This window comes from Salvelinus sp. IW2-2015, linkage group LG8 (assembly GCF_002910315.2).
Source record: "Salvelinus sp. IW2-2015 linkage group LG8, ASM291031v2, whole genome shotgun sequence".
In the NCBI taxonomy this organism is placed as follows: domain Eukaryota; kingdom Metazoa; phylum Chordata; class Actinopteri; order Salmoniformes; family Salmonidae; genus Salvelinus; species Salvelinus sp. IW2-2015.
Window position 1 is genome coordinate 38,595,939 of NC_036848.1, and position 8,187 is coordinate 38,604,125.

The 8,187-nt window shown below is 40.4% G+C and overlaps 1 pseudogene; it reads left to right on the top strand.

Annotated features, from left to right (window-relative positions):
• The first annotated feature begins 822 nt into the window (after positions 1 to 822).
• Positions 823 to 4,373, top strand: LOC139028149 (oocyte zinc finger protein XlCOF6-like; annotated as a pseudogene).
• Positions 4,374 to 8,187: the final 3,814 nt, after the last annotated feature.

Sequence of the window (8,187 nt, forward strand, 5' to 3'; positions counted from 1 at the left end):
CAATATAAATCACAAGACAAAGATATAATTCAAAAATGTAATTGTGAAATAACAGTGGACGTTAGATTGAAGCCAAGTGATATATTTGATATCCTGTTTAAGCAGCTCTTTGTAACAGTGTTGATATTACAGCAGGTTAGGGAGGAGCTAAGGGCCATTGCGCTTTATGGTAGTAGAATAAAGGCAACTGGACGGAAGGTATGGTTAAGAGCTCATTGGAGAGTCGTTTAGGTTGACACACACACACACACACACACTTTACGTTCCACATGGTTTATCCCAGTCATCAGCCCACAGCAGATGTGACCCAAGTCATTAGGTCAGAGGTCAGACGTGTCTTGAACTGTAAAAGTGTATAATAACCAATAACCATTGCAATATACATGTGTATATGCAGTACTAAAAGATATGCACAGAATACATTCCCTTCAGTTGTATTATTTCTGTAAGACGGTACCAGCCAGGAAGACAACACAGATACGCAAACATTGATACATCAACAGATAAAATCTACTTGTTCTTTTTGGGGGAGGATTTGATTTCTTCTTCCATAACTGAGTGATTCCTCATGAAACCCAGACAAAAWMACCATGATTTTGGGGATTTTCACGAAATGTCATCCATAGAATAACTCAGAGTTATGATCCAATAAACCTTGCCAACATATTGAATGTGAATTTCCTTTAATTTTTATGTTRGCCCTCTGCTGGTAATTTGCAGGATGTGCAATACATTGTTTACTATGCTAATTTCTCTGTGTAAAATGGGGCAGAATTTTTGTTTTGTTTTATTGTCATATACGCTATCGTAGAGGAAGGGATTTCACCATGAGGCCAATGGTGACTTTCAAACAGTTACATCGTTTAATGTCTGTGATAGTTTTCTCCTGAGGATGGATCAATAACATTATAGTTACTCCACAATACTAACCTAATTGACAGAGTGAAAAGACTGTACAGAATAAAAATATTCCAAAACATGCATCCTGTTTGCAACAAGGCACTAAAGTAATACTGCTAAAAATGTGGCAAAGCAATTCACTTTTTGTCCTGAATACGAAGTGTTATGTTTGGGGCAAATCCAATACAACTAATTACTGAGTATCACACTCCATATTTTCATGCATGGTGGTGGCTGCATAATGTTATGGGTATGCTTGTAAATCGGTAAGGACTGGGGAGTTTTTCAAGATTAAAAAGAAACAGAATGGAGCTTATCATGGGAAAAATACTAGAGAAAAACCTGGTTCAGTTTGCTTTCCACCAGACACTGGGAGATTAATTCACCTTTCAGCAGGATAATAACCTAATACACAAATCTACACTGGAGTTGCTTACCAACAGTGAATGTTCCCAAGAGGCCGAGTAACAGTTTAGACTTAAATCTACTTAATTCTATGGCGAGACCTGCAAATGGTTGTCTAGCAATGATCAACAACCAATTTCACAGAACCTGAAGAATTTTGAAAAGAATGGGCAAATGTTGCCCAATCCAGGTGTGGAAAGCTCTTAGAGACTTACCCAGAAAGACAACTGTAATCACTGCCAAAGGTGCTTCTACAAGGTATTGACTCAGGGGTGTGAATACTTATGTAAATGAGATATCTGTACTTAATTTTCAATAAATTTGCAAACATTTCTAAAAACATGTTTTCACTTTGTAATTATGGGGTATTGCGTGTAGATGGGTGAGGAAAACAAATCGATTTAATTGATTTTGAATTCAAGCTGTGACTCAACAAAATGTGGAACAACTCAAGGGGTTTGAATACTTTCTGAAGGCCCTGTATGTCTGTTCAGGCAGGAGTAATATCATTTGGGGAAAACATTTGGGGCAAAATAATGTATTTTTATTGGGATGCTGCAGCACTCACAGCAGCCCTACTTCCTCTGGCTATGAGGAGCAACACAAAAAAAGTAGCAGTAAAGGGTGAGTGTATTTATTGTTGTGTTCCCAGTGCACATTTAAAACAGAACATTTCTGTTTCCTGTGTAATATAAATAATAGCACAACACAGAGTACATTTTTGTTGTTGCTACAGTCAGATGATTTATCAAACTGGTTTCTTCTGCATGTGCACAGCAACAACCACAATGACACTGCTGCAGATGAGGGATCTTCTTTTGAGTCAGATAAGGAAGAGGATCCTGGCCTTGCCCCCCCTGTCCTCACTTCCATCAGAAGATGGATGGCTCCCTGAGTTTGATCCCAGAGAGCATCCTGACCTTGACCCTCAGGCCCCATCTGGATCAGACCCAGATGAACAAGACCCAGGTAGGGATGGAGAAGATTTCCAATCTGGGCATGCGGCCACTGAGGGGCCCCTCATCTGTTCCCATTGTGAAAAATGTTTCAAGAAGAAATGGTTGACAAGACATCTTCAGTCCCATACAAAACCCTACAGCTGCTCAGTGTGGGAAATGTTTTTATCTGGCCAAACAGCTTGAGGAATGTTCCATTAAAGACCTAGAGAAAGCCTTCAGTTGTACCGATTGTGATGCAGTGTTTTGCCATGAATGTACTTTGCAGGCACACATGGAAGCTCACAAAACAGAGGAGACGGTCACATGCAGTTTATGAAAGAAAGTTTGTAGAGGAAAAAGACTTGAGGCACAAGTGCATTGTATGGAAGACATTTAGCTGCTATTTTTGCCTAAAGATCTTAAAGTCCAGAGAAGTATTGGCTTATCACGAGGAAACACATTCAGAGGAGAGGAACTATTGCTGTGGAACCTGTGGCAAGATGATCTTTACCGCTGTGTCTTTAAAAAAACATGATGACTCGTAAAGACAAAACAACGTTTCAGCGATGCACCTGCTCAGAAAGCATATGGTGGTCACACACCCTGGAGAAACTAAAGAAAAAAAGTTTGGTCTGCGATGTGTTTGGCAAATGTTTTGTCAAAAGGAACCATCTGAATAAACATATGAGGACACACAAGGAAGAGAAACCTTTTTCTTGTGACATTTGTGGCAAAAAGTTTCATTCTTCAGGTAATGTCAAAAGACACAAGATAACTCACACAGGTCACCCAATCCGGAATCCTAAAGAAACATAAAATTAACAAGCATACTGGTGGTGAAGAAAATACTTATTTCAAGTGTGAGATTTGTGAGGAAGTGTGTTCAAGTTGTTATAACCCCCAAAATGTTATGGTCACTCACACAGGGAAGAAATCATGTCATTATAGCATCCATGGGAAAGGTTTCTTTAGCAATCATCTTCTTAAAGTTCACATGCACATTCACACAGGGGAGAAATCATTTGAGTGTGATCAATGTGGGAAGATGTTCAGCCATCGAAGTCATCTAACATATCACGAGCGTGTGCACATTGGTGTCAAAGCATTCATGTGTAACATCTGTGGGAAGGCCTATGCAAATAGACACAATCAGTGCTGCTAAATGGAAGTAATTTAGCACCACCCTGTCAATGTACAATGCATTTTTTTATGGACCCATTTCATGTTGATCCTTGTTGGTCCCTCGATGGGAGACCAGATGCTACTGGAAATGGTGTAAGAGGCCCAGTAGGAGGCACTCTTTCCTCTGGTCTAAAAAATAATAATATCCCAATGCCCAAGGGTAGTGATTTTGGACATTGCCCTTTGTAGGGTGCTGTCTTTCGGATGGGACATTAAATGGGTGTCCTGACTGTTGTCACTAAATATCCCATGGCACGTATTGTAAGAGTAGGGGTGTTAACCCTGGTGTCCTGGCTAAATTCCCTACCTGGCCCTCATACCATCATGGCCACCTAATCATCCCCAGCTTCCTTTTGGCTCATTCATCCCCCCTCTTCTCCCCTGTAACTATTCCCCAGGTCGTTGCTGTAAATGAGAATGTGTTCTCAGTCAACTTACCTGGTAAAATAAGGGTAAATAAAAAATATCCAAATATAAACATGTTCCCCCACATGAAGGGGACAAATAGGGGTAAGAAAATTATCTGCTTTGAATGTTATGACTGTACTCAAACTCTATCACAATGTCATTGTGTTGCTGTGTCACTGTGAATGTATTGATCCTGCAAATTCTAATCTGAGATGTTCATGTCGTTGGAGTCTGTTATTGATTTTCTACTTATTATCAATCTATATCAGCTCAATTTCCAATGTCATCCGGATACTTTTTTTTCCACTGAGGTTATGAGTTTCATTTCTGAAGCGAATGTCTGAGCAAATTACTTTTTTTTCTCTCAAATGATTTGCTTTGATATCTAAATGAGATCAATGTTTCCCTGTTTTTGTGTTTTTGTTGACACTCAAACAGCAGAGAAAACGAATTAGAGAATTTGTCATTTTACCCCAGCATTATTGCTTCAGCTTTAACTGCTAATATTCTGTATAAATAAAGCATATACAAATGAGTCTGTATGCATTTATCCTCGTCTCTTCTCCAAGTCACACTGTATTGAGCTAGCTCGCTTAGCATATTTTATGAGATCTCTGGCAACATATATGAGTGCTGTGGGATTTAAAATGCAACAATATTGACATTGTGCAATTAGAGGGGGTCATTAGGTCTGCTGCTATTTCAGATGGGGAAAACCCAGACCTCATCTTCCCTGGAATGCTGCCACACACACACACACGTCCAAATGAAAGGGAGATGGGGTGGTAATGGTGAAACGGGAGGAGTAGGTAATTGAACAGATGGGGCACTGGGCAGCCTGGGGATTACAAAGCCTGGCATTGCTGAGCCTGCCTGGCTACTATGGAACAACTATCTGTCTGACTGGAGGATAGATGCCTAGGCCCCAACCAATCCTCATCTAGCTAGGGTTATCCTAACCATTACATTTGGTATGGTTACTTAAGACAGGAGGTTACTGGTTGGATGGGTGGGCGTATGACATCTAGCAACCCAAAGGATGCGGGTTCGAATCTCATCACAGACAACTTTAGAATTTTAACCAATTAGCTACTGTTCTACTACTTTTAAGCTACTTAGCTAACCATTACCATTACTCTAACCTTAACCTTTTTAGCTAACCCTTCCCCTAACCTTAACCCTTTAATCTAACTCCTAACCCCTAGCATAGCTAATGTTAGCCACAACAAATTGGAATTCGTAACATATCATAAGTTTAGCAAATTTGTAACATATTGTACGAATTGCAATTCGTAACATATCATACAAAATGGATGTGGACATCCACAAATGAATACATCCCATACGAAATGTAAATATCATACTAAATGGGGTGTATCCGATTTACGTACAGAATAACACAAAATACTCTGAGGCAACTTTTCAGATGGTCTAAATGGTGTTTATGGCATTATGTCTTCTGAAAGGAAATTCCTATCGTAATGTGTAGTGTTTCTTTAGAATCCTGTCTTAGTGATTTAAAGGGAAATGGTGTGCCTGCCAGTGTGTGTGTTACACGCAGCTATTGACCTCGTGAGCAGTTATTTTTATGGTGACCTTTCAATGACCCTGACCTGTTGTCATCCTGCATTATCTGTGCATAATGTGTGTGCATTCTTATAATTTGTTGAACCAGAAGGTCATTGTTGCCTTAATATGAATAAATATTATAAAATACAGACATCACCATGTCAAATGGCTATAGCTACATCAAACCTCAATTTGTCGGGGCTTGGACTCTACAAGGTGTGGAAAGCGTTCCACAGGGATGCAGGCCCATGTGCTTCCCACAGTTGTATCAAGTAGGCTGGACCATTCTTGATACACACTGGAGAATGTTGAGCATGAAAAACCCAGTACTGTTGCAGTTCTTGACACACTCAAACCGTCACCTACTACCATACCCCATTAAAAAGGCACTTACATCTTTTGTCTCGCCCATTCACCCTCTGAATGGCACATACACACAATCCATGTCTCAATTGTCTCAAGGCTTAACAATCCTTCTTTTAACCTGTCTCCCCTTCATTTACACTGATGGAAAGAGATATCAATAAGGGATAATAGCTTTCACCTGGATTCACCTGGTCAGTCTGTCATGGAAAAAGCAGGTGTTCCTAATGTTTTATACACTCAGTGTTTAACACCGTATTAATGTGTGGGATGTTCACTCTATTACAAGGAACAACTACTGTATCAAGTCTATTTCGCTCCAGCAGCTAGAACAATCTGTCCATTCACAATTCACTTGTGGGAACATGGCAACTCTCAGCACCTGACAACATAAATAGTTGGCCTCTACTATTCAAGAGATTGTTCGTGAGAAAATGACCTATGCCCCTCTACTTGAAATTAAAACGGGTAAATTAGTCTCTTGCACTGCTCACTTCTGATGAATCACTCGAAAAGCATTCCTGTATATTAAATGTGCGGGTCACAGGACTTGAAACTGATGTGGAACCCAACTTCCTTCATGAGCAATCTTTTCTATGAACTGTTTGGGCAGGAGAAGCTGGGTCCCATGCCGCTGATAAATATTGCGCACCGCACGGGTCCTTTCCGCAATGGGTCCTGGTGTATGATTGTAAGAATCCACAGTTTTGATGTCAAATGGGCAAATTGTTGGCCACTCAGCAGTATCAGGGACTCTGACCTATGCTGAGAAGAGGATCAGCATATACCTAGATCTGAGTGCCGAGATGTTGAAACAGAGGGCGACCTACAACGAGGTGAGATCACAGCTATGCAAGCTAAACCTGAGATGCGGCTTCATCCATCTGGCAAAATAAAACACTGCCAAGGAGGCTCAAAACATCTTAGAGAAACATCAAGCCCAACACACAAGGGAACGAACCGACAGATCAAGGCTAACTCCAATTTGACTGGCTCAATAGGGAGGGGGTAACAATTCTTGACAGTAATGTCATTAATTAAGAATGAGAAGCTTGACGCCCTCTCCCGCCTATAAAGTTCCTCTGCCACACCCTCGACCTCTGAAACCATTCTCCCTACCTCATGCCTTGCTGCCACTGTGGATTGGGGTATTGAGAACCTGGTCCGCGAGGCACAACGCTCCCAGCCTGGACCTGAAGGGGGCCCGACTAACCGGCTGCTTGTCCCCAATCCAGTCCGGTCCCTGGAATAGGCTCATTCCTCCAGGCTGACCTGTCGTCCAGGGTCCCGTCATAAACTAGCCTGCCTTCGACAACGTTTCTGGTGGCCCACAAGGGTCCCTGACATCTCTGCCTTCGTCACCGCAATACGCAACATGAGACAATTTCAAAGATTTTACAGAGTTAATGTTCATATAAGGAAATCTGTTAATTGAAATAAATTCATTAATCCCTAATCTATGGATTTCACCATCGGTGATTCTAACATGTATTGACTCAGGGGTTTGAATACTTATTTAATCAAGATACACTATATTAGTACTTTATTTCCCATAAATGTTTTTTTTTCTTCCACTTTAACATTAGAGAGTATTTTGTGTAGGTCATTGACAAAAATTACAATTCAATCAATTTTTATCCCACTTTGTAACACAACAAAACGTGGAAAAAGTAAAGGTGTATGAATACTTTCTGATACCTATTTGAATCTTTTTTACTTTCTTTGCTTTCAGGCCCATCGGGAAGGGGTGGTATGGGGAGTGTTTTNGTTGTTTTACACTGTCATCCATAGTAGTGTGGCTCCCCTGGAACAAGTTAGGGTTAATAAGTGCCTTGCTCAAGGGCACATCGACAGATTTTATCACCTTGTCAGCTCGGGTATTCAAACCAGCGACTTTTTGGTTACTGGCTGGTTACTGGCCCAACCCTCTAACCGCTAGGCTACCTGCCACCAAGCAAGCAGAGATCCCACTCTGAAACTTTGATAGGCACATAGAGTATATTGTTTTCAACAATTAATGTTTATATTTTTCAATATCACAAATTCATGTACAAAAAAAGATTTCCATTTTTATATTACTCGTATTAGAGAGCAAACGGTAAAGCTTCATATGACACCAATGTTTGCTTTGTAGCATCTACAGATGAAACATTATGGAGTCTTAAAGGAGGCCGGGGTGAGGACAAAATGTCATAAATATGGCAACTTTGATKAATTATTTCTCAATTATGCTTTTAGATACAAATGTAAAATATGTCAACAATTCTTCCTCCAGTACTATTRTATGGATGACATTTCGTGAAAATCCCCAAAATCATGGTCTTTTTTTGACWGGGTTTCGTGAGGAATCCCTCAACTGGATCATTTAGGGTTATGATAAGATTTGATTGGATCATGACAGAGTGACAGAAATGAGCATAGC